The sequence below is a fragment of the Rousettus aegyptiacus genome, unplaced genomic scaffold (genome assembly GCF_014176215.1).
Source record: "Rousettus aegyptiacus isolate mRouAeg1 unplaced genomic scaffold, mRouAeg1.p scaffold_m13_p_7, whole genome shotgun sequence".
NCBI lineage: Eukaryota > Metazoa > Chordata > Mammalia > Chiroptera > Pteropodidae > Rousettus > Rousettus aegyptiacus.
Genome location: NW_023416310.1, coordinates 84,353,438 through 84,369,029, shown reverse-complemented (window position 1 = coordinate 84,369,029; position 15,592 = coordinate 84,353,438). Strand labels below are relative to the sequence as shown.

The 15,592-nt window shown below is 43.7% G+C and overlaps 1 long non-coding RNA gene across 2 annotated transcripts in view; it reads left to right on the top strand.

Annotated features, from left to right (window-relative positions):
• LOC107521894 overlaps positions 1–15,592 on the top strand; it is a 278,462-nt gene that overhangs the window by 97,781 nt on the left and 165,089 nt on the right. For both annotated transcript variants that reach the window (XR_001599670.2, XR_004951909.1), the window contains exon 5: positions 323–457. This is a non-coding gene — a long non-coding RNA (uncharacterized LOC107521894). The remainder of the gene's footprint in view (positions 1–322; positions 458–15,592) is intronic.

The following is a 15,592-nucleotide window of genomic DNA, read 5'->3' as shown; positions in this document are numbered from 1 at the left end:
ATTACTCTCCTCCCTTGTTATGAAGTTTTTTTTTCCTTTTTTTTTTTTTCATAATAACAGGAATGCCTACATATAATACTCCCACCTTTCTGGAAGGCATAATTTTATTTTGGGTCATATGGCTAAGTGAGAAAAGAATACCCACACCATTCCCAGTTTGCAGGATCTATAGCAAAAGGGGCCCCTTCTACTTTGCAAATGTGGTTCACTTAAAAATAAACAAAGATTGTTTTCTGCAGTTTAGTCTGGGGTGGGGAGGGCTGAATCTAAACTTCCTACTCTGCCTCTCAAGCATTATTTTAATCAGGGAATTATGTCACAGGTGGAGACATGTCCTTGGGAAAGAAAGCATCTGCTTCCATACAAATGTCATCAGTAATAAAGAAAGATGGGGAAGCCATGTGATCCGGGCGTTGGATTGTGTCCATATCAGATCTGCTTTTCAGTTGTAAAAACAGTAAGTTACTCTCGATTATTCTTATGCACTCTGTGAAAACCTTTTCTTAGCTTTACCAGGGTCCACAAAGAGACGTGAGAAACTGGTGAAGGCTTTAGAAAATGATCGGTTCTGAATTCTGCCTCCAACTCCAAATGCCACTTCCTGGTTCAGAAGCAAGAGGCTTGGGGGAAAATAAGTTTAAGCTCATAAAAACACTCAAAGGGCATACTGGTCATCAAACAGCTCTGAGCAAACTGCATTGCAAATGAATCTGAAAACATGTGGATTCAATTTTCCTTGAAATGCCCAGAGGTTAAAAAATTAAGGGGGGAATGTTTGGCAGAAAGAGCCTGGGGTTTGGCTATGCGCACAAGTTTCTGAAAAATAAATTGATTGTTTTGCCAGAGAGAAAATATTACCTGGTCCCCCTTCTCAATCACATCTCTAACTTAATTACCAACGGCCCGTTTCTCATTGTGCCTGCGAAGTGGGCATGAGAGTTGAACTCATTTGAAAGAAAGCAAGTTTTATTCATACCCAGGGTGGCCTCGTGCGTGGCCGGCCCAGAGTCTCAGTACTGTCGTGGGTTTCGATTCAGTGACATGGTAGCAAGAAGACCATCTGCTAGCAAAGTTGTTTCTCCTTTGCCTGGTGCCTCCCATCTGCCTCCACTCATCAAATTTTACCCCTCTTTCGCCTTCCGCCAACCCCCCAAATAATACCTTTTTTATGACCAAATAAACACAGGCAAATGTGGAACTGCTTTAGAGCAAATCCAAACTGTTTTAAAAGATCATGAAAATAGAGTGCGGGGGTAGGGGGGGACTACATCTGTGAAAAGGCAGTGATTAGCCTTAAAACAATGTGAGGCCAACGGCACAGGGTCCCATTACGAGATGATGTTCAGTGCCTGTAAGTGGCTGTTCCTGGTCTCTGAGGTAGCAAAACTGTCACATGGTTCTGTTGTTGCCATGGCAATAATCTGTAATTGTGCAGAAAATCCACAGAACTCATGAGCAACTCCTTAGTGGATGGGGCTGAAAGAAGATCAAACCCCCGAGTTGAGGTGGTTATGAAAGTGTGTGGGCCAAGCCGGCCCAGGTGAAGCGACCCGATTGCGCGCATTTCCTTCCCTGGCCCCGAGCTAACTATGGCAACCTCTCTCTTTGTGTATAATTTTCACACCTTTATATTCAAAACTGGTAAGAGGTAATAACCCTAGTTGGCCAGGGAAATGCTTCAGCTCGCTCCTTAGAATTCTGAGCGCACAGTCTGGAATCTACAGGATGAGAATGGCGGCGTTTTCAGCTGTCGGGACTTCTAAACCCTTGTCGGACACTGAGGACCAAGCCTGTTTGTACATGTAGGTTTAAAAAAAAAAAACAGCAGAGTGTTCACAAGGCCAGGTAGATAGTTCTTCCCCAACAAAGGCACCAGGGACACACTGGGCAGGAGACTCGAGAGGCAAGGGTCTGTTGTTCCTGGGTCGCCTGGCAACAGAACACACACATGCGCAGCACGTCCCCCTGAAAGCGCGCCAAGACTCGCCTTCTTTAAGGCTAGCTAATGCAAACCATGCCCCAAACACGGCCGGGAAATAGAGGGTAGGTAGCATTTCTCCCTCGTGCACTAGATGCTGTATGACATTTATGCATGTATCAGCCGTCAACCCCAAGTGGTGGAGGGCATGAGTGAGAGGGGGAGCCCCTGACAGAAAAACGAGCCGGAAGAGGAGCCAGACAAACCTCTCTCATGTTCCAAGCTTCAGTGAGAATCCCATGGGAAGACAGCTTCCGAGTAGATCCCATGAGAACATCTGGGATGAAGACGCTCACGCCAGGCCCTAAACCCAGACTCATTAGTAGCAATGCTTCATTTTTTTCTCATTTATTTATTTATCCTCTCATGTACCACAAGTATGAGTTGCTTTCCGAAACTCTGCAACTTTTTCTACTGGGAGCAGGCCAAGGAAGGTGGAGAATAACATCAAGCTATACATTAGAGTGCTTTCCCTTGGATACCCTCTCATTTGGGGTTATGCAATTGCAGGCAACAGAAACTCACTTTGCTTAATTTCAGCAGAAACTCGCTTTGCTTAATTTAAACATAGGAGAGCAGAGGGCTCACGGATTTGGGGAAAGGCTTGAGAATCAGGATAGGGATCTGACGACTTAAGGATCTGGGTAGCAAGAAAAAAAAAAAAAAAAAGAACAGTCTGACCATAGTTTGCCACTAGAATATTTAGCTTCAACTGTTTTTCTTTTCTGTCATTTTTCTCAAGAATCGGCCTTGGGAAAACGAGTCCCAATGGCCTAATTAGGATCATGAACCCAGTTCTCTCGGGCCGTGTGTGTTGGGGGGCGGGGGTGACAGGCATGACAGGGAGAGAAGGGAGAGCATAGTCCTTAACTTAGAGTCTCATCAAGATCCCACAGAGTGGGAGAGAGAGAATTTCTCAAGACAAAAGTTAACGTGCACTTGCGGAAGGAAGGAGGTTGGATATCGCGCTGGTTGTGGCCTTGGCTTGGTGAAGAGAGACCCCGACACCACACGGAGGGCAAGTGGAACAGTGGCAGGCAGCCGACTTGCGTTGGCGTTGCCTGTGCGGGGACTTGCTAAGGAAAATTGGAGCAAAAGGGTAGCGGATGGAGAGCGAGTGAGAGTCCAGAAAACATTGCGTTTGGTGCCCTCTTCCAGAAAGCATATAGAGGAAAGACAGCAACCTGATCTGCCACCAGCCGCGCTGATGGGGCAGACTTCCCGCGAGCCAGAGCGCCCGGTCAATGTCCAGTCCTCAGCACGTCTGCTTAGGCGCTGACATTGAGCGATCAGCAAACTCCTCAATTATAAGTCTGTCTTCTCCTCGAGGTGCCACTAACGAAAACAAGAACCATGTTGGTGCTCACACACTCCATGGAGTTCTACCTTCCAGAAGCCAAATTAGTCACAACAGTTAGCTCTTGTCGGTGGAATTCAGCCTCCTTTTGCCTTTTCCCAGCCCCATTCCTGTTAGGTGTGAATTCATCTCTGCACAACTTTTCCTCGGGATTATCGATTTCCTGCCCCACATACTCTTAGCTGTGAGGGAGGAGCACACGTGGCGGGAGCTTTGAAATGCAACCTCACGGTGCTGTTATGTGGAAATCTCAGTGTTCTGGAATGCTCTGGCCTTTTGTCCTGCCAAGCACCACTTTTTTTTTTTTTTCCTAAAATCACAGCACAAAGGGTATGCCTACATGCCTATGTGCACTTTATTTTTAAGCGGAGAGGGAAAAAAAGACATGGCTCGGTACCACTCCATTTGCAGGAGAGATGCTCTTTAGACAACTGGGACAAACTGCAGCCTTTCTTTTTTTTTTCTTTCTGTCTTGATAAACATAATGGGCCACTTTGGTAGTTTCAGCTGTAAATGCACTTCTCTCTACCAGGATGATGCTTTCGTGGGCGAGAGTGGAAAGAGAAAAGATTGAGGCGCACCACGGTGACAGGCTAGCAGAACGGAAGGGAGCTTGTTACCCAAGCACAGAGCGTGTCCCACACTCTCCTGAGTGCCAAGTCCACGGCTTCCCGAACCAGAGAGGGGGACGTTTGTAAACCACTCAAGGTCCAGTTCAGATCTCTATTAGTATTAGAATCGATACTCCGGGCTGGAGATGAGAAGACACTACTGGCATCCTTCCGGAGAGGCTGCCAATTAGCCTCCGGCGGAAAACTCCCTGCCCGTACTCCTCCCAATGTCCCTTCTCCCTCGAAAAGAGGCAACTCTGGCTGCCCTTGACTTTAACACAAACTTTTCCATTTAACATTTGATGATTCCATTACTTTTTCCCCAAAAGAAACTCCCAAGTTGCTCTATCAAAATACTTTTTTCTCAAATCAACTGCGCAGATTTAAAAGTTTCTAAGAAAGTCACTTTGCACCCAGTTGTAGGCAGGCACCCAACCTCAGAGTCACTGCACAAATTCACTATCACAAATGAGACTAGAATGTAACGAAATGTTCTGTATAAAATAGTGGTTGGATGCCTTGACTATGGAGTCAAAAAGATTTTGGTTTCAGTTCTAAGATTGCTAGTTAATTTATCCTTTTGGATCTAAAATAAAAAAAAGTAATAATGATGTCTACCACTTAGCATTATTGGGAGGATTCAATGAAATAATGCACACAAAGCACTGAGCCTATTACTTCTCCTATAGAAAGTATTCAATAAATGGCGAGCCTTATTATTAATAATTTACATCTTGAGAGTAGAACTCCCAAACATGTGACCATCAAAATGGGTGAAGGGGAAGGAGCATCTGGAGCTCTGGACCCGTATGACATGCCTACAGTGCGCCAGCACTGGATTCCTGATCACCTATGTGTCCCCAACTCACCCAGGTCTCTTTGCCACTTTGTTCCCACCACTTATGCCTTTAATATGGCCATGTCTTCAGTCCTACATCTCCTAGCTTGGGCAGGCTGTCTACAATGGGATATGGAAGCTGCAGATGACTCATAAAAGTCTCACTTGTTTATCACATTTATCTCACATGGCTTCAAGGTACCAGTTGGATAACAGAAATGAAGCAGGAAACACACGCACACACAACATACACACACATGCTAAACCAGAGTCATCCTATTACACATCCACACGCAGACATATGCTCCTAAAGCTAACACTCCATGACCGTCCATTTATCCTGGAAACAGAGATCATTTTGCACATCCACATGTTATGGATTGATTTAAGTTGGGATAACAAATTGATATCAGCCAAAGCTCAGGTCAGCTCACAGATGGAAGGATGATGACCACCAGTGGGCCATTTCTTTGGACCCTAGAGCCTTTCTGTCAGTCCACGCTCTCAGCAGGGAACGGGCCAGGTTACCGAGGATGTGGAAAGGCAGGACAGAGCGGTGTTAGGGATGTGGCGTGTGGGGAGCAGGAAATAGCATGGCTAGCTCTCACACAGGCTCAGGTTGCTCACTGTCACATACAATAAATCTGCTGAAAATGTCGAGGCGATTAAATACAGTAAAGAGAATACAAATGTGGGAAAAAAGCTATCGTAATTGGATATTCTAGAACTCAAGACTCAGGCATAATATTTTTATAACAGTGTATATAAGAGAGTGTTCTATTCAATAGCAAACATAACGAGGATTAAGTAATCGAACAACATTATTTCAAAATATTTTCTGGGTTGGATCTTATGTCCCAGCGTCTCAAATACACACAGTTCTAGTTATGGGAATATGCAGTTAGGACAATGAGCTCCAGCCCACAGAACATCTGGCTTCAACCAATGTTCCCAATCTCTTGTTTTTATAAGTAGTACATTTGGAGGGCCAGGTTCGCGTGCTTGGGTCATTTGATTTACTTGATGCACAGATAATTTTGACCACTTGTTATGGCTGGTAGTCAGGGGCACCTGACTTCAATCCCTAGCAGTGGAAATGGCTCTGTTCTTTTAATTTAGTCACCTAGGAATTATTTTTAGGTCTCTGCAGCCTACATAATTCTCTGTGACGGGTCATGACGCAGTCATTTACATATATCAAAAAGCAATCGTAAGTCAAGTTCCCCACTCTCACAAATTTATAGTCCAGCAGGGGAGACAGACATTGGACAAAATCCACACCGAAATGGTTATTTGGGTACAGTTGTGAAGAGCGGCGCAGGGGAGAAGAATGATATGTCATAGCGAGGATGCTCACCTGGTCTGGAGGTCAGGCAAGGCTCCTCTAAGAAGGGCGATATTTAAGACGTTAAAACCAACGACCGACTTGGTGAAGAGAAAAGGGAAGTGGCGGGAGGGGAGACGGGCATTCCAGAGGGAGAGAGACCAGTGCATGCAAAGGCCCAGAGCCGGAAGGGATGAGAGGGATGAAGGAACTCAAGGAAGGCCAATGCGGTGGGGGTGCGAGCAGCTACGGGGATGAGAGTGAGGAGGTAGGTACACTGGGCCTTGGGGAGAACGAGGGTAGCCGGGACCTAGATCTTGTTCTCAAAAGCACCATCTAATGTAGAAGCAACTGCTTCTCAAAGGCGAATTGTGTTGACTAGGCTCTCGAAAAATATTTATCCACTGTATAATCACTCCTTGCAATTTGTCCCAACTGGCAAAAGAAAAAGAGATGCACAATTCAAGGTCGACCCTACTCACGGTGGCTGGCACAAAGCACAGTGCATTTCTGCTAGAGATATGTCCCCAGCTTGAGTCAGTTTGTATGGGAAATGGGGTCGAGGCAGATTAAAGTGGAAGCAGGGACCAGTTCAGATGCAATGAATGTCTTGGTAAAAGATAATGGTGGCATGGAATTGGTGGATTCATGTCAAATTTCCCCAAAGAAAGAGAGTGTCTTTCCTTCCCTCCTTCCTTCCTTCCTTCCTTCCTTCCTTCCTTCCTTCCTTCCTTCCTTTCCTTTCCTTTCCTTTCCTTTCCTTTCCTTTCCTTTCCTTTCCTTTCCTTCCTTCCTTCCTTCCTTCCTTCCTTCCTTCCTTCCTTCCTTCCTTCCTTCCTTCCTTCCTTCCTTCCTTCCTTCCCATCTATCTAATCTATATCTTATTATGAGGAATTGGTTCACGTGAATATGGGGACTGAGTTCTGAGATCTGCAATTGGTAAGCTTGAGACCCAGGAGAGCCAATAGTGTAAGTTTTAGTGTGAAAGTGGGCAGGCTCAAAACCCAGGAAGAATCAGTGTTGCAGTCTGAGTCTAAGGCTGGAAAAGATCAATGTCCCAGCTCAATCAGGGAGGAGGAATTCCTTCTCATTTAGCCTTTTTGTTTTATTCGCATCTTCAACTGATTAGATGAGGCCCACCCACATTAAAGAAGGCAATCCACTTTACTAAATCCATGAATTCAAACATTCATCTCATCCAGAAACACCCTCATACACACACTAGAGTAATGTTTGACCAACTGTCTAGGCACCAGTCATGTTGACTCCTAAAATTCACTATTAAACAACCCTAATAATTTTTGCTACACTCATGTAACACCATTATATAAACACTAGTTTATATTATGTTCTTTTTTAAGCAAAATATTTTTTTCTTATTTATTTCTTTTTTTTAGGCAAGGCAACCCTTGATTGACCTCACAGATTGCAAGGACCTTGTCAGTTTATAATCCTTTAGTTTTTATTTTTTACACCTACAGCACCAGGTCTTTCTAGGTAGTCTCCCATCCAAGTACTAATCAGGCCCAACCCTGCTTAGCTTCCAAGATCAGATGGGATCAGGCAAAATACTTTTTTTCTTAAGAAAAGTTATTTATAAATGGGACATTAAATCACCAATTTAAATGGAATGTGAATATTCCCTGCCATAAATTGAAGGTATACATAAAACAAATAGAATGATAACAAAAGTTGATAATTACTGTAGTCTAGCCTGTGGACTTCTCTCCATTACATAAAATGAGAGATTAGCAAGGGTTAGAATAAAAAGACATGCTAACACCAAACTGAGACTTTTCCTTGACTCTGTTGATTGGTACAAGGTAACGTCATGTCAGCGTGTCACATAAAAACATTCACAAACCACTGGTGGCACTTGGCCCACTACAAAGTTGTTTTCTAGATAAATGTGAGCCAATAGTGTGCAATCTTAATCCGTTGAGGGAAGGCAGACCAATCCTCACTATGGCCTTTAATATGTACCTCACTTTTTGGAAACATACTAGGCACTTTGATAAGTTAGGCAATTTTTATTAAAGACAAACGTAGGCAAATCTCCCAGAGAGCCTTTATCTGGACCAGGACTTGGCTCAGGTGGACCTTGAGACTAAGTTGGCCAGCCAGAGAGAATGACCACAGGGAAGACCTTGCCATAGGGCCAGGGAGACAGGGTCGATGTCTTGGAGTCTGGGGGACATGGGGTTGTGGGTGACCACTCATACAGGTTAAGAATAGCCCAACAGCAGCCACAGGAGACTGCACAGTAACCAGTATTCAAGATGCAGAAGCTCTCGCAATTGTTGATGCTGATGTTAGAATTTTAAATATAGGTGTCAGCCTGCCATTGGCAGTAGCAGAGTCAAGCTGTTGGCAACAGGGACTGGGGATCAAAGACACCATCTCTGACCTGGGGAGGACTTGTGAGAGCAAGGAAGAGCCAGGTCCCAGAGGAATTGGCCTATTGATCTGTTATTCATTCAGAGCCTAAGGCACTAAGGGAATGAGGAGAAAGTTTCAGTCATAGAATCTCGGGGCATTTGGCCACCAGAAACCAGCTGGGAGCTCTACAACCCTGGAAGCAAATCAGTGGCACAGAAGAGAGACTGGTCAGGTACTAGTTCCTATAAACACGCACAGCTAGGCCAGGCGAGGGTTCTCAAAGTGTGGCCCCCAGACGAGCAGCGGCTGAATCGTCAGGGGGCTTGTTAGGGAAGCTAACTCTCTGGCCCCACCCCTTACCAGAAACTTAGGTTTTAAAATGCCTTCCAGATGATTCTGGTGCTGCTAACATTTGAGAACCACTGGTCCAGGGGAAGGGGTGTGTCTAAGTGCACAGCTAGGGGGACAACAGGGCTGCTCCCCTGGCAGAGACGCGCAGGTGTCAGGACACCAGTCAGCACATTGTCCAGCATCTGTTCTGATTTCTTTTCGTTTGGTAGCGGCTTCTTGCACTTCAGCTGTCACTTTCTCTGCCCTGCTATTCTCTTTGTGCACACAAATGAATACCACAGTCCCGACAGGTAATGAGAGCACTCTCTCAATAATCGTCGTTAGTTTTTAATCCCATTTTTTTTTCTTTTTAAAGTAGAGACTTCCAAGGGAATTCAAATACATCTCCTAATTTATCTGATGGGGTGGATAATTGTATGAACATCTTCTAAGATGTTCTGCTTTGTCTTAATCCGAGGGCCCCTCTGTATGACCCCACAGTCATCAGTGCTCACCTGGTTTTGGAAAGGACAGCCTGCTGCTTCTCCCTCCCCACCCACCATGCAGATTTATGGTGGATCAGGTGAAGAGGAGTGTTTTGCAGCAAAGATCCCGACAGAGGGAGACAGCATAGGAGATAGGAGGCAAGGTGCTGTGGCATAAACTTCAGATCTGGACAGACCTGGGTTCGAATCCTGGCTCTGATGCATGTCTGCTGTTAAATCTAGGAGAGATCACCTAATCTCTTTGTGCCTCTGTTTACTAATAGTGTAACAGTTTCCTAAAGTTATTGGTAGAATTTAAAAGAGATACCAAATGCATGTAAAATGCCTAGCATAAATTAGCTGCTCAACAAACAAATGTGATAAACTTGTATTGTTCCTTAATCTCTTTCTCATGTTTCTTGAGATCCCAAGCAGGGTAGTTTACTGGGTACAGTCTGAGAGGTAATAACCAATGTTAATGAGTGACTATCAGTTAGATGATAGCAATCAAAACCTGACTCAAATCAGTGTAAATGATAACAAGTGCTATTATATAAGGAAATCCAAAGAAAGGAGGGGTCCCAGGAGTGGTGCAATCAGGAATCCAGCTCTATTTCTCTGTTATTTTCTCGATATCTCAGCTTTCTCCTAAAACTGACTTCCCTCATGATCACAAGATGACTGCCAGCAATAGCTGGAGTTACATGCTCCCTTGTTCATATCCAGCCAGGAAAAAAATGTCTCTTCCCACTAGTCTTATTGAACTGACATGAGTCATGTGCTTTCCCAAGAATCATAACATGCACCGATTGGCCATTTTTCAGGAGCCCGAGGTTTCGAGCCAATCACTGGCATGCAGTTACAGTGATGAGTTCGTCAAAGCAGAACCATCTCTGAACTTGGGGGACAGAACCAGCTCCCCCTGAGTTTCCTGGGCTGAGTTTTGATGGAAGGATGAATAGCTAGCAGTAAAAGAGAGGGGCCAGAAATGTTCACTACAGCTTTCTATATCCCAGAGACTGTGCTGAGCATTTTAAATTTATTTTCCTATTCGACCTTCACGGTCACCCTGAGAGACTACTTTTTCTTTTCTTTTCTTTCTTTTTTTTTTTTTTTTTTGTAGATAAGGAAGAAGAAATTAAGAGAGGTTAAATCACTGACTTGCTCTGTATCACTCGCAAGGTTGACAGAATGGGAATTCAGACTCAAGCCCAAGAGACCCCAGAGTCTCGATCCTCACCTCTGTGTCGCCTGCTTGGCTGGCCTGTTTGGGGTGGGGGCTCACGCTTTGGCTTCACGGCACAGGGCGTCCAGGATCCTGGCTCTAGCCCAGCGAGGTGGACTCATTTTTACCCCATGCTGAGGAATAATGGGAACATTCTGGAAAGAACTCGAGCTCAGCTCTCAGGTTTCCACAGTTATTTGTCTGTTGTTACCAAACACTAAAGACTAAAAATTCACTGTGGACGTATAGGCAGGAAAAATGACCTCATGCTTGCAACCACAAATCCAAAATGCTCTGGAATCTGTAAGAGGAACTGCATTTTAATTAGAAGAGAGAAAGAGCAATGAAGACGTTTCTTGGATATTTTTTCAAACCCTCCCTTGGCTTGCTTTCAGGCCAAAATGTGACAAGTGCCCTAAATCTGATAACAAACACACACTTCTGAAATCATTGTTAGCTTTCTTGAAAAGAAAAAAAAAATCACATTAGTTTCCTGTTACCAGTAAGAGTTCAAGAATGTGTAGCCTTGAAATATAGCACTTGAGAACACAGGGAATCATCCTCCATTAAATATTAAAATGTAAAAATGGAGCCCTCAACCCATTTTCCTTTCTGCTTAGAAGCTGTTTAACTATGTCAGGTCCTCAAAAATTTGAACCAAGCAGTATTAAAAAAGGCTCGTGGGTTATTCCTGAAATGTAGTCAGTCATTGGTTATTGTTCATGTGTTATTCTCAACTACTGGGTCAAATCTCCTAGCCGATGATATTTTCCCAACTGACCATGGACAGCAATAATGCAGTATCAGTGGACTACCACCCCCCATGGTTTATAAATAGCAACCCTTGGCTTTTGGCACAGTAGCTACTTAATCAAAGGGTGGAGTCAGGGAAATGAGAGCACTTTCACATATTATATGTTTATTATGAGGCATGCTTTCCTGAGAACTTATTATGCATTATCATCTCCTTTAGTACTCTCAACAAGCCAGTGTGGTATTTATCCCATTTTATAGATGAGCACAGTGAGACATAAGGATGTTAATTAACTGTACATAAGTTAGAATGACATCAGCTGCAACAGGGAGAATATGCAATGGAGGATCATTAAAGCAAGGATCTGCAAACTCTTTCTGTAAAAAGTCATCTAGTAAATACTTTAAACCTCTTAAGCCATAAGGTCTCTGTCAGGATCACTTAACCTTTGTAGAATGAACACATCCAAAGATAATACACAAACAAAAGGTATGGCCGTGTTCCAATAAAACTTTATTCATAAAAACAAACATTGGGCTAGATTTGGCCATTGGTTCATAGTTTGTTGAAACCTGGCTTTAAGCAGTGCTTCTCAAACTGTCTGCTACAGCTAACCAGCTGACTTTTTCTCTAATTTTCAGTGTATCGGGGATTGATACTTGCATAAAATGCAATAAAATTAAAAACAAATTTGAACATATGTTTAAATTATTATTATTATTGGATTCAATAGATATAAAATGACTCCCTCAAACTACTGTAAAAGTTTATAAACACTCTCAATTTCCGTACTTGACATAGATCAGTGGCAGTCCATGGAATGACACCATTCTGTGACTGACACTTTGAGTAACTATGCTTTAAGGATTAAGATATTTATTATCCCACCTAGCAATAAATCCAGAGGTGAGCAGGCCCAACTACTTAACCATGTATGCAAGGACCCAGATTTTCCCTGCCTATCAATTTTTTATTCTCAGTTTTTGTCTGTCTTCCTGGTTCAAGATGGTGGCCGCAGTCATTATTGCATCCTCACATAACAGTGTCTAAGGCAAGAAGGGAGGGCAAGAGGCAAAGGCTTTCTACTTGGGCTACTGTTTTTTTTTGTACTAGGCTGGATCAACTTGCCTGGAGCAGCTGTCTGCTCCTGTGGTTCATTGGCTAAGGATCACATGACTCATACTAATCTCCAGGAAAAGGTAATAGGGAGCTCATGGTTGGCTTTGCCCAATGGTGAGTTATCTCTCAGACTGGACCCAAAGCCACCTGATCAAAATTAGGATTTTGTAAACTACAGGGAATACCAGCTTCAGGAACGTGCTTAAAGAAACCTAGCTATTTGTTTAAGAGCTGAGCTTGCAGTCCTGACCTGTTTAGCTCACAAACTATACTTCTTTCATTCTAATAGTGTGTTCCAAGTGGAAGAACTCTACTATGGTTCCAACTTTAGTATTTGTATACACGTAATCATTTGTGTGGAACTTTGACAATGATAGCATGCTTCTATGCATATTATAAATTTGAATGTCTATGCTTACACATTTGTACAAATATTATGTCAGAGGATGGAATGTAAGCCTACGGATGATGCTTGAGATTATGCAGCAAAAAGAGGCAACATCGGAACTCTGGCCTAGGGTTTTTGACACTCTTCAGTGTGTTCTTCCCAAGGTATTTGACTTTTTTTTTTTTTTGTACCGATCCTTTAGCAGTACCAAAACAATAGCCAGCCCACCTAGAGAAAAGGTCAACATAGATAATTGATGTGAATTGAGTGGTCGTGTCAACAGAAATGACCCATTTTTTCTCATCTTGTTGATGTGGATGGTCTCATGTATGATGACCAACTGTCCTAAATTACCTGGGGCGAAGGGACTTCCTGGGATGCAGGACTTCCCGTTTTAAAACCAGAACAGTCCCAGTTTTCAATTTTAAAACAAGTCATCCCAGGAAAACTGGGACAAGTTGGCCAGCCTAGTTTCTGGCCTCTCTCGACTGTCAAAATAGGGTTTTGTGTATTTTTTGGCATATTAAGTTCACAGGCCCCTAATTTTCCTAAAAAAATCAATTAACAATATGACTAGTTTTGTCTTGCGAATGACATTATTTTTCAGAGAAACATGGACACATATTAGATATTCTTTGCTTCTTCACAGCTGAGGATTTCCATAGGAAATTCTTAGAAACAGTTTTTCTTGATTGTGAAGAGAGGTGTGCAGGAAGGCCTTGTAAACATATTTCTACTTCTTTTCTAACTGCTACCGAGCCTAGGCAGTCACTTGCCAGAAGAGCTCAGAACCTACCGTCGAACTGAATGTACTTAAAGATGCTTCAGCCTCTCCACTGGTTATCCGCTGTTGGTCTTGGACTGTCTATTAGAAATCACCTAGGACCCTTTTTAAAATATAAAAATAAATTAAAAATTCCTGGGCCCTCACTATGTCTGTATTGGAGGTTGGGCCAGGGAAAGGATTTGGGGGCTCAGGGGGACCTTTTACTTTCCTCAAAGTTCCTCAGGTCTTTCTAACATGCCGCCAACCTCAGAAGGAACTGGCTAGAATACGTCAGTCAACCTGTCTGAATGACAACTCAAACTGTAATTATTTGTACAATTGCTCATCCTTGCCTTTCTTCCTTTCTCTCTCCTTTTCTGCCTTTCTTCCTTCTTTTCTTCCTCTTCTCCAATTTTAGCAGTTCATGTGAACATTGGAGTTGGTTTTAGGAAATGGCCATGGGATGAGACTTGAAGCGAATGTAAATACGCCTTCTAAAAATTCCGAAGGCTGTTTGGCACTTAATGTCTATAGGGGCACATGGCCTGAACAAAAGCTTGGAAGAAAGAGATCACTGGGTTTATCCTTAGCGAGGGACATTCCGAGCTGCTTTATTCTTCCACTGTCATCACTCCGGTCTCTTTTTTATGCCTCTGTGGTCCGTACCCACCTGAGAATCAGTGGACAGAAGGAAATTTGATTTGCATTGCTCATTAGGCCACCAGTCTCTTGGCTGAGCCTGGCAACAGATATAAAAATTAGTGACAATTCACAGCCTTGCTTCCTATAATATAACAAAAGCAAGCCTCATGGCAGTAAAGGTTCTCATTAAGGCCTCTTTAACTGCTCAGACTGATTCTATTTTTTAAGCCACCAGAATAGTTAATACAATGTGTGGGACAACACGATTTCCATTGGGGCACAATCAAAAAGGAAGCTTCTTTCCGCACTTTCTTTAATCTCTCTGCTTACATCAACCTGAAGTAGAGCGGAGGTCCCCCTGGGACTCCTGCTCATCAGCCCTGCCTCCTACAAAAGGGAGATTTTGCCTAGACAGCTCCAAAGAGTCCCGATTCAAAGGTGAAACAATTAGTACACATTAATCATCCAAGAATGGTACTAAAAGCAGAATCCTCTTAGAACTGGAACAAATTAAACTGAAATAGCAAGACAAAATCAAGCCAGAAAAGACCACACAGGCAGGGAAGATGAGAGGACACGGCTCTGGAGCCCCAGATCGCGCTGACAGAGAGGGCTTCTGAGTCCCCCGTCTTCGGTCTTGATGCAGACGTGGCCCTGGCCTCTTTGGTTGCCTGTAAAATCCATGCTGGCCCCATGCAGCCATCTCCTGACAAGTCTAGGTGGTTTGGAAACACCTGAGAGCTGCGGTTATACGGTCAGTTGTCTGATGGATTTTCAAAGGGTGGAAAGTTGCCCAAAAAGCCTGGAATCGCCCACCAAGGACTTCTTCAGGAGGAGAGAAAAACTCTCCTTTTCTATAAAAGGAAGATCTTTGTTCAAATTTCCAAATGAGGCTGGCCCTAGGCCAAAGTTTTGTTTAGAGAACAAATGTCTACTTCCTTCACACCCTGCCTTATGGCCTCGTCTTCCTCCTTTTCTCTTTTCTGAGCTTTAGCTTGTGAGGCTAGAACATCCTGAAAAGAACAACCACCTAATGTAGTAAGTAATGCTGCTGAGACACCCCCCTAAAGCTAGAAGGGTTGGAGGCTGGGTCCATCAACAGGAAAGGTACAACATTCCTTGCAGCCTGTCGGAGATAGCTTAGAATCCAAAGGAGGCTGCAAAGGTGTCTTTCCTACTTTCTCAAGGGGTCCTTCATGGCCCTTTGGTGTTTTCTTTTGATCTCCCTCACTCCGTCCATCCTTTTTATACTCTTTCAGGTTCCTGACCATCTCCCAGCCTCCCTTGTCATAGAGACAGTCCCGTTTCAGACCAGTATCTTTCTTCTTTGAGCCAACAAGGCTCTTTTGCTCTGGATGCTCAAAGCATCAGGGTAATAACCAGACACCAGTAAACA